This window comes from Poecile atricapillus, chromosome 24 (genome assembly GCF_030490865.1).
Source record: "Poecile atricapillus isolate bPoeAtr1 chromosome 24, bPoeAtr1.hap1, whole genome shotgun sequence".
In the NCBI taxonomy this organism is placed as follows: domain Eukaryota; kingdom Metazoa; phylum Chordata; class Aves; order Passeriformes; family Paridae; genus Poecile; species Poecile atricapillus.
Genome location: NC_081272.1, coordinates 1,326,760 through 1,347,630, shown reverse-complemented (window position 1 = coordinate 1,347,630; position 20,871 = coordinate 1,326,760).

Below are 20,871 nucleotides of genomic sequence, written 5' to 3'. Positions count from 1 at the left end.
CATTTAAATATAATATATTAATTAATTTCATTAATATAGTTTTAGTTTATAAAATTATATAATTTATATAATTTACATAATTTATAGTTTGATAATATAATATAATATAATATAATATAATATAATATAATATAATATAATATAATATAATATAATATAATATAATATAATATAATATAATATAATATAATATAATATAATATAATATAATATATTTATTAATATAATTCCTATTATATATAAAAACTTCTATGTAATATATTAACTTTAATAAAAATATCTTTATTCATATAATAAAATTAATATAATTTTATTAACATAATTGCTACTAATTTATTATTTTATCAATATATTGTAATATTATATTAATATAATTTATCTAATATATTATATGGATACATATTAATATATTATATTAGTAATATATTAAATTATATTAATATATTATATGATACATATAATATTATATTAAAATTTATATATAGATTTTTATTTATACTTTTTTATATTATAAATTATACATATTTTTATATGTATGCATATAAAAATATAATGTAAGTATTATTTTTATTCATGTTAACGTTTTGAGGCATGAACCAGGATATCACCCCTGGCCAGAGCATTCCCTGTTAAATTTCCTTGAAGGCTGGGGGAGTTCTTGCCTGAGTGTAATTCCAGCTGCAGCTCCTCTGCAGGGGCACAGAGCTGCCGCAGCTTTTGGGGACTGTCCCAGCCCAGGGGTCCCCAGGGGCTGCCAGAACATTTCACAAACCCCAAAAGTGCACACAGCATCCCGAGGAATTGCACAGCTCCTGGATTGGCAGAGCCAGGCAGCGAGACGTGGATTACAGAGCACCTCTGCCTGCCTGGGACTGTGGGCTGGCTCTTCTGGGGAAATTCCGTGCCAAGAAAGGCAGGGAAACCCATGGAGCTCCAGCTGCTTTGCAAACCCAGCTGCTTTTTGGAGTTGCAAAACTGTGGGGAAATGTAAATCCTAGGGAAAGAAACACAGGACAGGGTGCAGAGGAGCCAAAGGTGGCAATACACCTGGTCATTACATAATTCCTGGGTGATAAAATCCATTTATCTCCTTTTTTTTTTCTTGTCTGCACTTTGTCCAGCAAACTTTCTCTAGGATAGACTTCCAAAGTCCCAGGGCAGCCTCACTCAGTGAATGGTTTTTATCAAAAGTAATTTTTCTCTCCTTCCTCAAGACATTGTTGTTTGGGGTGAATTACATTTGTCAGGTAAACTGTGACCCTTCAGAGGGAAGAGCAGCAGCCTGAAGAGGGAGATCTGGCACTCCCCTGACCAGCATTCTGCATTTCCCAATCCATTACCCCCGGGATTTAATGGACCTGCACCTGCTGTGCTGCAGCAATTCCCACTTTATCAGCGAATGTCCCACAAAACATCCCCACAGCAACAAAGTGTCTGATCTGTGGGACCTTTTCCAATTAGGAACTTTTCTACCCCAAAGTTATTTGAAACTGCACCTGGGGCTTTGTGTCCCCCTGCCATGCAGAGGGTCGGGGTTAATTTTGGGCATCTCATGACAGGAAAGGGGCTGGAGCCAGGGAAGGGAATGGAGCTGGGAAGGGGCTGGAGAATTCCTGAGGGAGCTGGGAAGGGGCTGGAGAATTCCTGAGGGAGCTGGGAAGGGGCTGGAGAATTCCTGAGGGAGCTGGGAAGGGGCTGGAGAATTCCTGAGGGAGCTGGGAAGGGGCTCAGGCTGGAGCAAAGGAGGCTCAGGGGGAATTTCTGGCTCTGCACAAGTCCCTGGCAGGAGGGGACAGCCGGGGGCATCGGGCTCTGCTCCCAGGAACAGGGACAGGAGGAGAGGGAACGGGCTCAAGTTGAACCAGGAGAGGTTTAAATGGGATATTAGGGAAAATTTCTTCACTGAAAGGGTTGCAAAGCACCGAAAGGGGCTGGAATCACCACCCCAGAGGTGTTCAAAAAGCATGGATGTGGATGTTGAGGACACAGTTGGGGATTATGCTGGTGGCACTGGTGGATTGTTGGAGCTGATGATCTGGAAGGTTCTTTCCAAACTCACCAACTCTGCGGTTTGATTACATCCTCCTGACAGTCAGAGGACAGAGAAGGGTTAAACAGACTTAAGGGCTTGAGTGGAAAACCTCAGAGACTGAGCCATGGCAGAAACAGCAGCAGCCCTGGTGCTGTCAGGGAGTTTTTATGATTCAGAGGAGGGGAAGCGAGAACAATGCGGAGCGAAGCTGAGAGCCGCGGATGGCGGCAGCGGCTCGTGGCCTTGGCAGCTCCCGTGGCCTCCGCACAGCCTCGGCCTCCCAGCGTGGAAAAGCAGCAAATGAAGCAGCTCGGGGTCCGAGGCAGAGCCCTCATTTCCCTTTCCCCTCTCCACGAGCGGAATTGGGAACTGTCGGTGATTAACCCCGGGTTAGGGTGAAACAGGAGTGACAAAAACAAGGGCAGGCCTGGCGAGGGGCTGGCGCTGGTGCCCCGCTGGCTCTGCCGGGTGCCGCTGGATTTCCTGCGCTCCCTGGAGCTCAGCTCGGAGCCAGGATGCTGGAGGAGTTTGCTGAGCAAGGAGCAGGTCCCAATCACGATCACAGCCTGCTGCCCCTGAGCTCAGCACAGCCAGGGCTCCTCTGGGCTTAGGAAGGTTTAACTTTTCCTGAAACACAGGAGGGATGAGGAAGGTGCAGACTCAGACAGGCAGCGGGCAGGTTCCTCTGGAGTGCCTTGCATAGTCCCTTTGAAACATGGAATTGAAACGGTTTGGGTTGGAAGGGACCTAAAATCCCACCCAGTGCCACCCCAAGGGACACCTCCCACTGTCCCAGGGTCACCTCCCACTGTCCCCAGGGTCACCCCCACTGTCCCAGGGTCACCCCCACTGTCCCAGGCTGCTCCAGCCCCAATGTCCAGCCTGGCCTTGGGCACTGCCAGGGATCCAGGGACAGCCACAGCTGCTCTGGCAATTCCAGCCCAGCCCCTCCCCACCCTCCCAGGGAACAATTCCTGCCCAAGATCCCACCCAAATCTCCCCTTTGCCAATCTCAAGCCATTCCCTGTGTCCTGTCCCTCCAGGCCTTGTCCCCAGTCCCTCTCCAGCTCTCCTGGAGCCCCTGCAGGCCCTGGAGGGGGCTCTGAGCTCTCCCTGGAGCTTCTCCTCTCCAGCTGAGCACCCCCAGCTCTCCCAGCCTGTGCTTTGTGCCAATGCCTGTCCTGTCCACTCAGAGCTGCATCTCACCAAGGGATGTTGAGACAGGAATTCCACTCCCACTCTGGATAAAACACCTTCAGGAATACTGAAAGTCTCTGGAGGCTGCAGCAGATCCCCAGGTCTGTGTTTGGTCCCAGAGTGGCAAAGGCAAATGTCCTGTTTGGGTTCTCAGAAATGGAAGAGGCGCTGCAAGGACCCTCAGGATCCTTTCTGGTCAAGGCCAGGACACTCCAGGAGAGCTCTGGACCACTTGGAGATCATTCCCATGGAGCAATATGTCTGGAAGATGTGAACTGAGTGAAAAAACTCTATGATTTGGGCTGGTAATAAAGGTAAAGCAAAGGGGAAATTTGGTGAAGAAGTGGTGGATGGGAATATTTTCCCTGGGGGGTGGTAAAAACTTCATTGGGAGTGTTTAAGAAGGGCCGAGACACAAAAGAGACACAAATAAAGTTGGTCTGCCTTGGGCAGGGAGTGCCAGCTCCATTTCTTTAGGAATCCATGTGTCTGTGGTTTCTTTTCCTGAAAAAGGATATTCTTTCCACAAGGAGGTGAAGGAAGGAGGTAGCAGAGGCAAAGCATCCATTTCCCAGAGGAATCGTCCTCCAGGGAGCCAAGAGACAAGAAGAGAGAAGGAGAAAATTTCACCAAAATCAAGACATGCAGGGGAAATAAGGATTTCACTCCAAACCAGCTGCACAGCCTGAGAGAGAGGAGGTAACTGAGAGCAGCGAGAAAGGCTTGCTTTAGATCCACTTGTGAATATCCCGAGTCTCTTTTTATTTCCTGCCTCTGTTTATAAACATTTTGAGAGGAGTAGCAGCTGATAAAAGCAGTGTTAAAATGAGCAAAGCGAGCTGCTGCAGAGGACTGAGCTGCCAGCGTCAGGTGAGGCTGACAAAAGCGCTGCCCATAAATTCTTGCAGCTCCTCAGGACCCTCAAAGCCATTTCAGAAACAGCAGAAAAAAATTTAAAAATAAAAAAATAAATTAATAATTCAGAGAAAAGGAATCCCCAAAGCCAAAATGACAAAGGTGGACTTTTGCCACCCGGTTTAATCCTGAAGAGGGAAGTGGTTGTATCATCTTCAAACCTTCTTGCGGCACGTGCCCTGCGGCAGCTCAGCAAGGCAATTAATTTCGGGAGGAATTACCCAACCCTTAATTTTTCTGAGCAATTATCAGCTCAGGTACCAGCCAGGAGCTCCCTGCTCCGACAACGGCTGGGTGCAAGTAGCTGCAGAATCCCTGCCACGCTGCACTTGGCCGGGGAGCCTCCTGCGGAATCTGTCTCGAGATGCCCCCACGGGCGGAGCGTGCCCAGAGAGCGATTGCAGCCTCTCCCAGGCATCCAGACCCACTCCCAGGGCTGTTTCCTTGTCCTCTGCAGAAGTACTGCAAAGGGCTTTGGCTATTGAAGGAGTTCTGCCTTTCTCTTCCTCCTTCCCCTCCTTCTCCTTCTTCCTCTCCTTCTTCTCCTCTTCCTCTTCCTCCTTCTCCTTCTCCCTCTCCTCCTCCTTCTCCTTCTTCCTCTCCTTCTCCTTCTCCTCTTCCTCCTTCTCCCCCTTCTCCTTCTCCTTCTCCTTCTTCCTCTCCTTCTTCTCCTCTTCCTTCTCCTTCTCCTTCTTCTTCTTCTTCTCCTTCTTCCTCTCCTTCTCCTCTTCCTCCTTCTGCTCCTCCTTTCCCTTGGGGCTCCAACCCACGCCTGTAGAACACTGGTTATTTTTACAGGTGGATGCCAAGCATGTCCAGGTGTTTTTGGGAGTCTGAGGGCAGGTCCAGCCCCTCCTGGAGATCCCTCAGCGCTGTCACCAGCTGGCCCTTTGGTGCTGACTGCAGCAAAAAGCACCGCGGGCTGGGGCTGCTTTCCTTGGCTCTGGCTTCGGGATGACGGAGGAGCTTGAACCAAAGCCCACTGAAGAAGAGGTTGGCATTCCTTGAATTCCCAGGCATTCCAGGGTCCTCCATGAGCTCCTCACAGCCTGTGCTGTCTGCCTGGGGGATAAACCCTCTGAATCTTCCCATGCTTCGCTCCTGCTCTGTGGTGGAGCATCCTGCATCCCTCAAAGATTGTTGCATCCCAGGAGTTGGTAGGAGAGGTGGTTAGTGGGATTCCCTGGAATTCCTTAAACCCCTGTTTGAGGAATGTTCTTTATGAGTTTACATAGCCCAGTTTTAATTACATCATCCGAGTTATGTCACCCTTTTGTCCCCGCCCCTTAGTGATGTCATCCCTGTTCTCCACTCCAGTTCCAGAATGTTCCCTGCTCCTCTCTTCCCCATTGGTTCCCTGTCACTCTGCCCCTGGGCCCTGGTTGGTTGTTACCCTTTGGCCCCACCTTTGTACCGCCCCTTTGCCTTCAACCCATTGGCCCCCGGTGCTGATGCTCCGCCCTCCCCTGGTTATAGAAAGCCCTGGCGCCGCCTTTGCTCTTGATTCTTTGTCCCTGGTTCCGTTCTGGTGAGGATAACTGGGAATTCACTGGGAATTCTACACAAAGACCCCCTCCTGATCTGGATCCAAACCTGCCCGAACATCAGGGGTGGCTTTGTCATAATGGCCTTGGAGGTGCCAAGGTGACAGCTGGGGACAGCCCGAGGTTCAGGTGACACCAGGTGAGGTGCAGAGGTCACAGAGCCGGCACGTGCTGGGGAGTCCTTGTGTCTGAGGTTGTTGCTGGGCAGCATCTTCAGCCTCCTCACTCCCTGTGCTTGATCTCCCATTCACAGAGCGACCCCTCTGAGTCCAGGACCAGCGTTCCAGGGGAATTTGGATCCCCTTTCCAGGGGAATTTGGATCCTCTTTCCAGGTGGAGAAAGGAAGGAAGCTTGTTCCTAAGCTCGTGAGTTTACACAGGAATAACAGTTGTACTGGTGGCTCCACCAAGAACAAGAGTGACGCCTGAGTTCCCACCAAAACCCACTATAAATCCACACAGGTTTCTGGGAAGCCCAGTCCTTTTCATCTGAGGAGATGGTGAGAAAGAAACCCAGCATTTTCACAATAACAAACTTATTTCCTCCTGTAAAAATGTCAATTTTTAAATCAGGTTTGGAGCGCCCATCCCCAGAGGTGTCCAAGGAATTCCTGGAGGTGGAATCAGTGTGGGAATATCTCAGAGCTCTGGGCTCAGGACAATGTGGGCATCGGGCACAGGGTGGATTCAATGGTCTCAGGGGGCTTTTCCGACCTCAGGACTTCTGGAATTCTCTGATTTCGTGATTCTGGGATGGCTGCTCTGCACTGGCAGTGTCTAAAGGCTGCTCTTTTTCCACTTCCCACAGCTGGGAATGCCAGTGCAGGGAGCACCTGGAGCTGATTTTATGGGATTGGATGGGAGCCGGCCTGAAGAACTCAAAAACCATTTGCAGCAGCTTGGAAAGGCACTGGCAGTGATTCTGTCCCCATTTTTCCTCCATCAAGCAGGGAAATTGCTTCCCTGCTCAACATCAGTGACAAAGCACCGATGTCCTCGTGTCCCTGCAGTCTGAATTATGGAAGTGACAGGAATGTGAAATTATTCTGGGCCAAGGCTTTGCCCACAGGCAAAGTGGGGCCAAGCAAGATTGTTTCCAGCTTCTGGCATGATTTGGAATCACTTCTTGAGCACCAAAGCAAAATATGACTCTTTAGTAGATGGTTTGTTTGGTTTATTTTAATTTTAAAAAGGGGGAAAAATTGGGCTTGAGGTATGGCGACACTTCTGGGTGAATTGTTTTTTCAGCTTTTACCAGGTGAAAAACCTGTGTGGAAGGGCTTGAACGTTAAATTTCCATCCTGAAAAAGCAAAGCAGACAGGGCTGGGGAAGGAGGTGATGGGGAAAGAGGATTATTTGCCCTATTTCTGCATCAGTGCTGCCAAATTCCTGGGCTGTTATGTAATTAGCACATTCTCCCGGTGCTCCAATCATGACAGCACGTGCCTTCCTGCCATTCCCCAGGCACTGGTGCAGGCTTTTATCCATTCAGAACAGGTTTAAAATCTGTAACTTAGAAAGTTTTGTTGAGAAATAGGGCGGGAGGGCAGAAGGGGGAAGAAAGTTAGTGATTTCTGTTGTTGTTGCCGTTTCCAGGTGCGATTTTTCCCTCTCAAGCTCCATTTCTAGATGAGATTTCTCCCCCTTCCCACTCCCTAATGACTTTCTGGATGCTCCCGCTCGGTTGCCGCCCAAAATTGTGGTTTGTGGTGTGCCAGTGTCCAGTAGGATCCAAGTTTTTTTGGGTTTTTTTTTTGGACACCTGAAACGCTGCCAAGATACCACCCCTGCCTCGGGATCTTGCAGATATTTTTTACAGATATTACACTCTATTTCTTGCCTGAGTCACCCACCCAGGAGAAGAGATATGCAAACAACTTCCTGCCAGCCCTTCCCATTTTTCCTGGTAGCTTCAGGTCCCTGGTGCAGGAGATTCCCAGGTGACAATTCCTGAGGATAACAAAGATAAACATCACCCAGCAATATGAACCAGCCCATCCCGATTCCTCAGCGTCCTCGCCGCCTCTCAGGGCGGATTTTGAAATCACCTTTTCCAAGGATTTTTTCACGCTGCTTAATGAGCTCTTATCTCGAGAACTGTAATAAGGTTTCAGGACTTAATCCAGCGAGATTATTTTGGGGAGGGGCAGTTCTTGGGCTTTTTGGTGCCTTGGGGACAGAACATCCAGGGCCAAACCCAGAGCCACAACTGGAGGACACCACAAATCAGAGTTGAAGTGCTCTGGTCAATATTTTTCATGAGTCACCTGAGGGATAAAGCAGTTTCCCCAAGCAGTGGTTTAAAATATATGTATATAAATATCACAATTCTGCTTCCTAGAACTGAGTTTTCACTGAAAATTTGGGATTTTTAAGGGAGGCAGGTGGGGTTTGGGCAATGTTTCCAGGGAGCAAGGGACAGGACAAGAGGAAATGGCCCCAAGTTTTGCCAGGGGAGGTTTAGGTTGAATTTTAGGGAAAATTTCTTCATTGAGAAAGTGGTTCAGCCCTGGCACAACTGCTGTGATCTTTCTTCAGGCAGCATTTTCCCCAGAAGTGAGAGGGAAAACCTTCCCCCTCATGCCAGAGGTCGGAGGTTTTCTGCTCCAAGCAGAGGGGCAGATCCCCGAACCCTCCCCATCCCCAAGCAATTCCTGAAAGCCCCACATTTATCAGAGATCAGCGGGGGCTGGAAATCCAAGCTCCTTTGTTTAGTCTTGGGGAATGCGCGGCAGGAAAACATCGCCATCCTGTTTTCCAGGCGCTAGCACGCAAATAAGGATGGAGGAAAAATACCGCAGCGTCTCTGACGGGCTGTGATTAATCCTCATTGTGTCCCCCTGCTGCAGAGGGGCCAGGGCTGGCCAGCCCCTGTCCCCCCACTGCCCCAGCCCGGGGGGCACCTGCTGGGATGATCCCAGAACTGGGGATGAGGAGGATGCTCCAAAATCCTGGGCTGGAAGCGCCCACGGAGATAAAAAGTGTAAAAGAGCTGCTGGCACAGGGTGAGTGGGAGAGGGACAGAGCCAGGGAGAAGCTGCTTGTGCTTCTTCCAGTGGAGCCTGGCTCACCTGCCCCGGGCCTGTCCCCTCGCCACTCCTGGCTAGCTCAGCCTAGGAATGGCCAGCTCGCCTTGCTTCCCTCCTCCCCGGGCTGTCCTGGGGTGGGAATATCCCCGAGGCAGCAGGGCTGAGGGGTTGCACAAAGCCAGTGGCAGCCCACAGACAGCATCCCCAGGCTGTGACCTGGCATGGAGCACCCCAGGACCTGTCCCAGCTCAGTGCCAGCCCGTCACAGGGGCAGGGAAGGGACTGGCAATGGGCTAAAAGCCTCCTCTTGTGTGGGAGCTGACAGTGGTCAAATAAGACATTTTTAGGCCTCGGGCATTAGCTTGGGCCTGTGTGAAACCAAGTCACACAACTTTCTCAGACTGGCCTGGAAAGTGTGGCCTGGGAAATCAGAAGGAGGAATCCAAGCAGTCCTTGGAGAGGGAAAACAACCTCTGCAGGTGATGTTTGTCTCCTTGTTGTTTTCTTGCAAGAAACAGTGGAGGGCTGTTGTTCCCGGCTATGTGAAACCAACAGTGGTGATGTGTTGGTTTCATGACCAATGAGAGTTGTACCTCTTGGATTTGTCTATAAAAGATCAGGAAGAATAAAACCTGCTCTCTTTGCAACCCAGAAGAGAGTCAGTGTGGTGCTCTGCCCTTCCTAATACAGTGCGACACTCCTCAGACAGGGTAGAGCCTTGAGAGCTCTGGATGAGCCCCAAATGTGCATTCTGTGCACTTTTCCCAGCACTGCCTGTGTGTGATTTGCAGCAAAACCCCTCACCTGAACAGTGCCTGAGCAGTGCAAGGGGTGAGCAGGGACACTGGGATGAAGCTGAAGTGTCCCTGCTCTTGGGGTCACACTCTTGTGGCTCTATCCAGCACAAATATCTGGCTACAGACTTGCTGTGATGTGCTGCATCTTCCCGAGGAGCAAATACGTAAGGATTTGTTCTGCTGTCGCCCTGCACCTCTTTGGTCTCTGCCACAGCTCAGTTTTGGACTTCAGGGACTTTGGGGAGTGGTGGCATTTGAGCCATGGCTGTGCAGTGAGGCCCCAGCCTCGTCCAGGGGTCCTGCCACAATATCAGTGATAAACATCCTCATTAATTATGACAATAATGGGGGGGTGAATAGCTTTATTCATGTAAAAACAGTTCTGGGCTGTTTGCACTAAGCAGGCACTGTGGTGCCAAAGCAGGGCAGGATGCACCACAGTGGGACCAGGGGCTGCTGTTTGTGTGCTGATACAGATCTCTGTGGTCTGTACCTCCTGACAGCTCCAGGATTTAAACAGTGAAGAAATTAGAACACAAGTTTCAAACACGTTCACATCCCACAGAGGTCAAAGCCTCAGGTGTGGGCTTGTAGTTGACCTTTCCTGTGCCACCTGCACAGCCCTGGTGGGAATGAGACACCCCAAATCTTCCCAAACCGTCCTCTCTTCCCTGCATGAGGTGATGTGGAAACAGGGGGACAATGCTGCTGCTCTTGCTGGAGAGGGCAGGTGATGCTAAATCTGACACGAGTCAGGGGTTGTCCTGTGCAGGGCCAAGAGCTGGACTTGGATGATCTTTGTGGGTCCCTTCAGGGAGCTCAGACGATTCCATTCCATTCCATCCCATCCCATCCCATCCCACCTCATCCCAATCTCTCCCATGGTCTCTCTAGACCAAAGTCCTGCAGGAGAGCACAGCCCTGGAGGTGAGCTGTGTGTTCTGTGTGCTGGGCTGACCTGCCATGTCACACAGTCCAGGACAGATCCCCTCGGGCTCCCTGTGGGACAGCCAGCACCGATGGCCTCGGTGTGGGAATCTCCAAGTGTCATTCCAAGGCTGCGCTCCTTGGCAAGGTCAGATGACATAATTACAGTGGTCCCTCCTGACCTTGCAATCTCCAAACCCTCATAATTTGTAATCAGGATACAAATTATTTGCCTTGTGAGCTGAGGAAGGAAGTCTTCTGCATCACCTATCTGCTCCCAAACATCCGCTATTGCACAACTGCTCCGGGCAAGGGCAGGGCTTCCACCGCAGCCTCCAGCTCAGCTGCAGCCACCGGGATCTTTGACCAGCCTGGCTGCTCCAATCCATCCTGCTCCAATCCATCCTGCTCCAATCCAGCCTTTCCCAATCCATCCTCCTCCAATCCAGCCTGGCTACTCCAATCCATCCTGCTCCAATCCATCCTGCTCCAATCCGTCCTGCTCCAATCCATCCTGCTCCAATCCGTCCTGCTCCAATCCAGCCTGGTTGCTCCAATCCATCCTGCTCCAATCCATCCTGGTTGCTCCAATCCATCCTGCTCCAATCCATCCTGGCTGCTCCAATCCATCCTGCTCCAATCCATCCTGCTCCAATCCATCCTGCTCCAATCCATCCTGCTCCAATCCAGCCTGTCCCAATCCATCCTGCTCCAATCCATCCTTCTCCAGTCCATCCTGGCTGCTCCAATCCATCCTGCTCCAATCCAGCCTGGCTGCTCCAATCCATCCTGCTCCAATCCATCCTGCTCCAATCCGTCCTGCTCCAATCCATCCTGCTCTAATCCATCCTGCCCCAATCCATCCTGCTTCAATCCATCCTGCTCCAATCCATCCTGCTCCAATCCATCCTTCTCCAGTCCATCCTGGCTGCTCCAATCCATCCTGCTCCAATCCATCCTGCTCCAATCCATCCTGCTCCAATCCAGCCTTTCCCAATCCATCCTGCTCCAATCCATCCTGCTCCAATCCATCCTGCTCCAATCCAGCCTGGCTGCTCCAATCCCTCCAGCCCCAATCCAGCCTTTCCCAAATCCATCCTGCTCCAATCCATCCTGCTCTAATCCATCCTGCCCCAATCCATCCTGCTTCAATCCATCCTGCTCCAATCCATCCTGCTCCAATCCATCCTGCTCCAATCCATCCTGCTTCAATCCATCCTGCTTCAATCCAGCCTTTCCCAGTCCATCCTGCTTCAATCCAGCCTTTCCCAATCCATCCTGCTCCAATCCAGCCTTCCCAAATCCATCCTGCTCCAATCCATTCTGGCTGCCCCAGTCCAGCCTGGCTGACCCCACCACACTCTCAATGATGAGGATAAACATTTCATTTGGGGAGGAAATCCATGTTGTGTAGGTTACCACAATTCCAGTAATGTTGGCTCCTCCTGGATTAAACACAGTTGAGGAGACTCAAAATTGAGCTAAAACATTTATTTTCTCTCTAAAATCAACAACTTCATTTTTCAAATTAGTTTTTTTCCCAGAGAGAGTCAGTTCACATCTACTTAAAGGGCTTCAAAGGCTTTGACCACTGTGTCACCTTTCCCGTGTCCTTCAGCTCTGTAAAATGAAGATATCTGGGGGAATGGGGTCTTTGTCACATCCCAAATTTATTTAATTTAATTAAATAAAATATATTTAATTACTTAAATAAATAAATTTAAATAAATAAATTTATTTATCCTATATATTCCCAGAAAATTTATTTTGAATCACCCTGATAACAACCTGGCAGAGGCAGAAAACACAAGTCCTGCCCTTGGCTCTCTGCTGGGCAGCGTGAGGAGGCAGAAGGGCTTCAGCGAGGGAAGGAATTGGGATTTCATCTCGGAGCAGAGTGCAGCAGACAGGTCAGCAGCGGGCAGGAGCTGCAGTGCCCTGAGGGTGTCCCCAGGACAGGATTAAAGGAGGTTTTAGCAGAGCTCAGCTCTCCCATTCCCTTGGGAACCAGGAGAAGCATCTCCAGGGGCCCAGTGACCCCATGGCCATGTCTGGAGTAGGGAGCCAAGCTGTCAACCTGCTCGGCAAGCTTTGGACGAGCTGCCCAAGCCTGCTCCTCCAGGCCAGCCCAGAAGCAGGGAATTGTACCTGGAGGGGTTAAATCCACGATTTCCTCACTCCCCAGTGCATGTGCTGCTGGGAGGAAATGCACTTCTGCAGCCTTGCCTCGCTGCCCTGCGCACCCCTGGGCTGCGGTGGCAGCATTAGTCAGCAGCGCTCCTGGGGGCACTTCCAGCCTGGAAAATGCACTGTACAAAATATTTGTGTGGAGCAGGAAAACGCTGCATTCCTGGGATGACAACGGCCTGGTGTCACCGTCTGTGGCCGCAGCCGTGACTCAGGCTGGGGCTGGGGAGGGACAGCAGTGCTGGGCTGGCAGCAACAAAGGAAACACAGGGCTATTGTTTGGATTTGCTTCTTTTCCAAAGGGTCCCTGGCACAGGGAATGCTCCTCCCGGGCCGTGGGTACAAGGGATGAGCACAGGGCAGGGATGGACGCGCTCCTGTGCGTGTCTGGGTCACTGCTGCTTCCCAAAGCCCTGATCCCGGGAATCTGCAGCGCCTGCCCCCAGGCCTTGCTCAGATCCGAATGATGAGCTGCGAGAAGCACATTCCACCCAAACCTGCACAACTGGGAATCCCTGCACATCCTTCTTTTCCCACTCCCAGCCCGTGGAGGATGCTGATGCGTGTGGGTCCTGCACATCCCGGGCTGCGGCAGGGCTGGCTGTGCCTGGCCAGGCTTAACAAGGCTGAGCTTAGCGAGGCTGAGCTCAGGCTCTGCTGCAAACCCCTGGGTGGGCTGCAGGATGGCGAAGATCCCACTGGGAGAATGGGATGGGATCCATGGGATGGGATGGGATAGGATGGGATGGGATGGGATAGGATGGGATGGGATGGGATGGGATGGGATAGGATGGGATGGGATGGGATAGGATGGGATGGGATGGGATGGGATGGGATGGGATCGGATCCAGGGGATGGGATGGGATGGGATTGGATCCGTGGGACGGGATCCATGGGATGGGATGGGATGGGATGGGATGGGATGGGATGGGATGGGATCCATGGGATGGGATCCATGGGATGGGATGGGATGGGATGGGATCCATGGGATGGGATCCATGGGATGGGATGGGATGGGATGGGATCCATGGGATGGGATGGGATGGGATGGGATGGGATGGGATGGGATGGGATGGGATGGGATGGGATGGGATCCATGGGATGGGATCCATGGGATGGGATCCATGGGATGGGATGGGATATCAATGAACTCTGAAAAAGAACAAGCCTTAGCAGAGAGGGCAGCAGACACTGCAGGGAAAGCAACCAATTGGGGTAAAAATGGTCAGAATCTGCATATTTTACAGCTGCTGGACTCTGAAGGACCAGCACCCTCCAGAGCTGTGTCTCTTTCTAGCACTTTGTCCACACGATACTTTCATCTCTCATCAATTCCTTGGGCTTGCAGGACAGGCGTGAGCGGAACCCCCAGAAATGCTGGGGCACAGCAGGCTGCCGCTGCCACCAGGAAAATCGTGATGGGTGGCAGGATGGGGACAAGAAATGTCCAATTTGGCTGATTGCTGTGGCTGGTCCATGAACTCCTGTCCCAGCTCTGGGCAGGCCACAGGTGCCCAGGCTAAAAAACGTGAGACCTCTCCTGGCACCAGGCACAGCAGAGGTTTCTTCACTGACTTCTGCAGGGGAGAGAAACGGGAAAATGATTTTCCCGACTTTCCTTATTTTCCTGTATGAATGGGGTGTTTGTGTGCTGCGCTGGGAACTGGTGGAAGGAGAGGGTGTGGATGGAGCTGCATCGGGGCACTGGAGGAAAACATCTTTCTCCTTCACTGGCAGTTCCTTCCCCCGTCTGCCAGGCAGGAAATTAAGGAAACCTTTGAAAGCTCTGCAGAGCATTAATTTAGAGAGTCCAGGGCAGCAGGCACCGAGATGAAAGATCCTCACCCCATCTCTGCCACTGAGACAAACTTCCCCATTCTCACCTTAGTGCTGTGCAAGACAGAGGAGCAGGAACAAGAAGTTCTGTCAGCGTGGAAGAGGCAGGAAGACTCTTCTTCTGTGCCCTGCCATGACCTGGGTGCCATGTGCAGGGAAATCCGTGTGTTCCCTGCCAGGACCTGGGTGCCATGTCCGGGGAAATCCATGTGTTCCCTGGCAGGACCTGGGTGCCATGTCCAGGGAAATACATGTGTTCCCTGCCAGGACCTGGGTGCCATGTGCAGGGAAATCCGTGTGTTCCCTGGCAGGACCTGGGTGCCATGACCAGTGAAATCCGTGTGTTCCCTGCCAGGACCTGGGTGCCATGTGCAGGAAAATCCGTGTGTGTCCTGCCAGGACCTGGGTGCCATGTCCAGGGAAATACGTGTGTTCCCTGGCAGGACCTGGCACTGAGGGAGGTGCTGGCCTTTGCTCCCTGCCGAGGACAGTGCTGAGGTGACAGCTCCCATCTTCCCTCTGCTGCAAGGCTCATTCCAGCCCAATTTTCCATGCTCAGAGGGACTTCTGGTTTTCCACTTGTACCCCAGGACCTGCAGCTCCCTTCCCACAGGACTGAGGGGAAACTTTTGCTTTTAGAGCCTGGAGCTCATGACCTGCTGTGAGGCTGAGGTCTGCTGGAAGCACCTCTCCCCTCACCCTCAGAAGAGCCTTCTGGATCAAGGGGTCTGCGCCAACTCATTCTGCTTCCTCAGAGAAAGTTAGATGGGAAATATTCCCAGGAGAAGTTGTCGGTGAAATCCAGAAAGGAAAGGAAAGAGGCTGAGGTTAGACCAGGAGTGCTGAGGGCAGGCGGTGTGTGGAGGTGCAAACACACAGAACTTCAGGGCAGCTCACAGCCAGCCAAGCAAAAGCCTTGGAGAGCAGTCAGGAGCTCGCCACTCCTCCAGCTACGTTACAAATGACACTTTCAGGATTGTATCCATGACTTCTGTTGATGCAGATTTGTCTCTTCCTCAAAGCCATCTTCGTTTTGCTGTGGATTTCCACTCTGAGCTCACCCCAGATCTCAGGCAGAGCTCTTCACAAACCACAAGTGATTTATTCCTGGCTGTTCAGCACAGGAAAGCAAGGGCCAGGTGTATCCTGAGAAGTGCAGTCAGAGAGATTCCAGAGCTTGACAGGTCTGCAGAAAAAATGAGGGGAAATGCCCAGGTTTGCACAGATTAATGATTGTCCCTGCAGAGCCTGGAGTGTGCTCTGGTTCAGCACTGGCAGGGGCAGGGTTGAGGCTGGGCTGGAGCTGCTGTGCTGAGCTGGGCTCTGGGGCATCTCTGGCCCGGGGAGTGCTGCAGGCAGGGGCTCCTCGGATTCTCCTTGGTCCAGGGTGTCCATCCCACCATCCAGGGTGTCCCTTGGAGCCGTTCACCTGGACTGCTGTTCCAGGGACCTTCAGCACATTCCTCTGGGGAATCCTGGCTCTGCAGGCACCTTTGGCATGGTGGGATCTGAATTCCTGCCTCTTTCCCCATGTCCCTGTTCTCTGCCAGCCCCACAGACAGGCGTTGCCTCCCTTGATGAAGCTCTGTGGCTTCTCTGGGGTCCCTGGCTCTCCTACAGACCCCGAGACTCCAGATATTGAAACCATCACCCCCCACCCACCCAGCAGTCACTGACCCTGCCCCTCGGCCCAGTTGGGCCCTGCCAGGAGATTCTGCTGGAAGTTTTTCCTCTGTTTTTTCTCTTGGCATGAGGCTGCAGGGCAGGAGACCCAGCAGAAGATCAGACAGACCCAAAGTGCCCAAGAGAGAAAGGGAGAGCGCAGCTGTGCTGAGCTGCTGGGCTCCTTTAACCCCACCTATGATTCCAGAGGAAATTAAAGTGCTCTGCAAATCTTCTCTTGAGGTCCTGTGAGGTGACGAGGCCCTGGAACAGGGAAACCGTGGCTGCTCCATCCCTGGAAGTGTCCAAGGCCAGGCTGGACAGGGCTTGGAGCCACCTGGGACAGTGGAAAGTGTCCCTGAGAATGGAACAAGATGAGCTCCCAACCCAGCCCAACCCAGCCCAACCCAACCCAACCAAACTCAACCAAACCAAACCCAACCCAACCCAGCCCAACCCAACCAAACCAAACCCAAACCAGTCCAACCCAACCCAACCCAACCAAACCAAACTCAACCCAACCCAACCCAGCCCAACCCAACCAAACCCAACCCAACCCAACCCAACCCAACCCAACCCAACCCAACCCAACCAAACCAAACCCAAACCAGCCCAACCCAGCCCAACCCAACCCAACCAAACTCAACCAAACCCAACCCAACCAAACCCAACCCAACCCAACCCAACCCAACCCAACCCAACCCAGCCCAACCCAACCAAACCAAACCCAAACCAGTCCAACCCAACCCAACCCAACCAAACCAAACTCAACCCAACCAAACCAAACCCAAACCAGTCCAACCCAACCCAACCCAACCCAACCCAACCAAATCCAACCCAACACAAACCAGCCCAACCCAACCCAGCCCTGTCCATGATTCTGTGATTTTTCAAATCCTGAATGGAAGCTCTGTCCCAAAACCAGGACAACTCTGGAAGAGAAACCAGGCTCCAGTTTGGGAATGTTTTCTGAGCAAGGCCGCAACAATAACATTTTATCTTGAGCAGGTGCTGAAGCATCCCCTGGCTGGGCCCTCTGCTGTGCCCAGGGGCTGGGGAAGTGCTCCATGGTGGGATTTGTGCCCTGGCTGGGGCAGTGGGGCACAGGGCACCATTGGTAGGGGACAGCTGGACAAAACTCCCAGATCTGGGGGCTCTTCTGCAGCCCCAGAGCTCCAGGATCAGGGGTTTCCCACCTTGGAGAGTCCCTCAGATGACAAATTGGTTCGTTTATCCATTGCACCCTTCTGTCCGTGTCTGGGATGATCCTCTGCCACCTGGGAGTGCACATCCTCCTTCTCTAGGCCAGGCTGAGGATGAATTCTCCAGCCTCATCCTCACCTGAGCCCTCTCCAGGTGCTCCTGAGTGTCCCCAGGCCGTGTGGCTCTGTCACCATGGGCAGCTCCCACACAGAGCTGCTCTCCCGGCCTCTCCTCCCCATGGATTGGAGGGGCCTGACCACAAAAACCCATTTCTGTCCCTTCACAGTCCCTTCTACCCCATTTTCACATCCTGGACACCACACCTGGCTGAGCTGTGGGATCTTCTCTCTCCTCTTGCTGACCCTGCAGAGGAGCTTTGGCTCCCTCCCTCCCATCTCTGTGCTCATCCTGCGATTTCCCACCTCGGGAGGCCTCAAAGATGAGAAGTTTGGGTTCCATCCAATTCCTCTTGAGCCTCAGCAAGCTGGCTGTACTCTCTCAGAGCAAGGAACCAGAGGTGGAGGGAGCTCCTTTGGCCAAACCCCACTATTTCATATTTTAATTTTTCTTTATTTTATCTCCCAGGTTTAATTAGTGTGGTTTGTCTGGAAAATTTGGTTTTCTGTGATAAAAGACCTCTCTAATGAGAGAGACCATAATCATGATTGAAAAACCTCCTGAAGTGGGTGCTGATCTGAGAGTTACCCTACGAGTGTTCCTATGCCGGTGTGTTCACGCATATAAATCTGTTTACTAAACAGTTTTAACTGCTCTAAACACAGCCTGCAGTTATCTTATCTGCCTGACAAAAACAAACAGATGCACCCAAACACCCAAACACTCCTGGATGAGGAGTTCCTTATCAGCCCTGCTTCCCCTGCTGGCCCAATTAAACCCTCAGTCATTCCTTCGCTCATTTTTAGGAGCACCAAGCAACATCTCGTATCAGCAGGGTTTTGATCTTGGGAAGCTGCAGCTCCCCGATGGTTTGTTTTCTTTCTGCATCCTGCAAATGCATCCATCCCTTCAGCTTTGTCACTGCTTTCCCACCTCCATTAATTAGCACCTCTTTTCCTACATCTCCCTCCTGGATAACTCGTTCAAAGCATTAGGAGAGGAAAAAAAAAAAAACTCCAAAAAGAGAAATTATCGGAAGCCTGGCGGCATTTTTGCTTTTTATGTGTTTCCTCAAGGAAGGAAATAAAAGGGATAAAGTCCCAGGACATCCCTGGTTCTGAGCTCCCTGCTCCGTGCCCCAGTGTAATTTCTCTCTCGTGCCTCCTTTGGGCTCCCATGGCAGCTGATCTTCAGCACCCCAGTTGTGGTAAAGTTCCTAAAATTCCCAGACCTTTGGGAGAAGCGCCGGTGCTGTTCCCTGCCTGCTCCAGGTGAGGAGAAGCAGGTCTGGATGTCCACCCTGAGTGCTCAGTGACAGTGGGACACCACACCCAACCCCTGGGGAGCTGCTCCAGGCACAGAGGGCACCTTTCCCTGCATCCCTGAGCCCAGGGGCGCCAGCACAGGCATCTCCTGGTGTCTGGAAGCGTCAGGAGCTCGGGAAGGACCTGCTGGGGACACCACAGAGTCAGGATCAGGCTCGACCTTCCCCTACCAGACCTTTTTCTGAGGCTCCCTCCCTCTCTCCGGCTGAATTCCCACCCTGCTCAGAGGGGCTCTGTGGATTTTCCATGCCAAGCCAGCCCAGCACACTCCAGGTGCAGAACAACCCCCTGCCATGACCAGTGTTCCCACAGGGAACTGATCCCCAGTGCAAGGGAGCCCTGCAGGAGGTGGGAACCCAAAGCACTCTGTGATTCCCTGGGTCCAGCAGAGCTGGGACAGCATCCTTGGCTTGGGCACGTGGGAATTCCTGAGCCTCATCCCCGATTAAGAAACTTTCTTTTCCAGCTAGCAGCACTAAGAGGACCCTGCACCACCTCCCTCTGCCTCCCCACCGAAACAATCCCTAACTTTATCTCCAAATCCTGCATCCCTGGGCATTTCTGATCCACCTTTTCCTGACGCTGTGGCTGCCCCAGGGGCATTGTCACAGCTGAGTGTCCATCAGCCCAACTTCCAGGGGGCTCTAAGTGAAGGTAAAGTTCATCCCACTAATCAAATCTGGCTAAAATAAGAAACAGGCTGAATCCTCGCTGAGAACTCTGCCAAATCAGCTGTGCACTTCAGGGAGAGCCATTGGGACTGGGACTCCCAAAGGATTCAGATCTCCTTGGAAGTCAAGAATTTGGAATCCACCGAGAGCACAGAGCTGATTTTGTTTATTCTCCCTGCTTTCCATCCCCTGAAGTGGGGCCATCCCGGCAGCAGCACGGGCCCTGCTCATTCCTCGCCAGGAAAGCATGGCCCAGGGAACAATTGATAGCAGGGTCTTGCAACACCCCGGTTCTCCTCGGAGGTCTTCCACTGAAGGAACAAACAGGCCCAACCCTGCTCTGTTCAGGAGGTCTGATAAGATCACTGCCCAAGGGGCCGTGGCTGCAGGCCAGGGCTCTGTCCCAATAAACCATTTTCTGCAGGACCACCTTGCCTGGACTTGTCTTTCCACACCAAGCCAGGCAAAGCAAAGCATTCAGATGCTAAAAATGTGCAGCTATCGTTGGTGTTTGTCCAACACTGGGAGGCTCGTAAATCTCCCAGGAAAGGTAGAACAGGAGCTGTGATTAAGAAAACAAGAACCTTTCTGCATTGATTGCTCTCCTGCTGCTTCCAGAAAAGCTATTGCCTGTTGATGAAATGCCTCCCTGTCTGGCTTCCAATCCAGCACTATCCCTGCAAGGGTTCTTCCCAAATCTCCTGCATTACAAGGCAGACACACGCAGGGGATCAAAGGGAAAACACCGATCCACGCGTGCCGACCTGTCCAAAGGTGGAGAGCAAAAGCCACCAGCAAGAGGAGGAGACCACAAGGTGCATTTTTGCTGCCTTCTCACTGCTGTTAAAGCCCCAAATTAAAAAATGCCGACCAACTCTCTGCTTGTGATGTTTGCAGGGAGTGATCTGTGATGTTTGCAGCCGCTGGGATAAACCCACCCCAGCGATCTCCACGCTGCTCTTTCTGTCTCCAGCTGTCCTCTCGGGACGTTCTGTCTGTCCCCACCACGCAAAAGAGGCAGAGCCGTGACCAAAATCCTGCCGGGGAACAGGAGAAGAGGCAGAGCCCGGCACGGCTGGAAAGCAGCGCCGAGGAAAGAACATTTCCTGTTTTCCAGTAGCCAGCAGATATAAGGAACAAATCCTTTGTGCTCGCTGCCAGCCAGGGAAATAGCTGGAGCTCCCGGCATTTTTGAGGATGTGGTGTGTACACACAGGATCTGCTGGAGAAGGGCAGGTGGAATGTCACGTAGGGAAGAGAGGAGGACACCTGTGTCCAGCGGGGTGTCCGGGCCAGGCAGCACAGCTGACCGCTCCAGCTGACCGGTCCAGCCCTGCCGCCTGCCCCCGCTGGCCCAGGGGAAGGGAAGTTTGTGCAGGAGCTGTGTTGGGACAGCTGCAGTGAGAGGGGACTCAGCAGGTCCCCAGT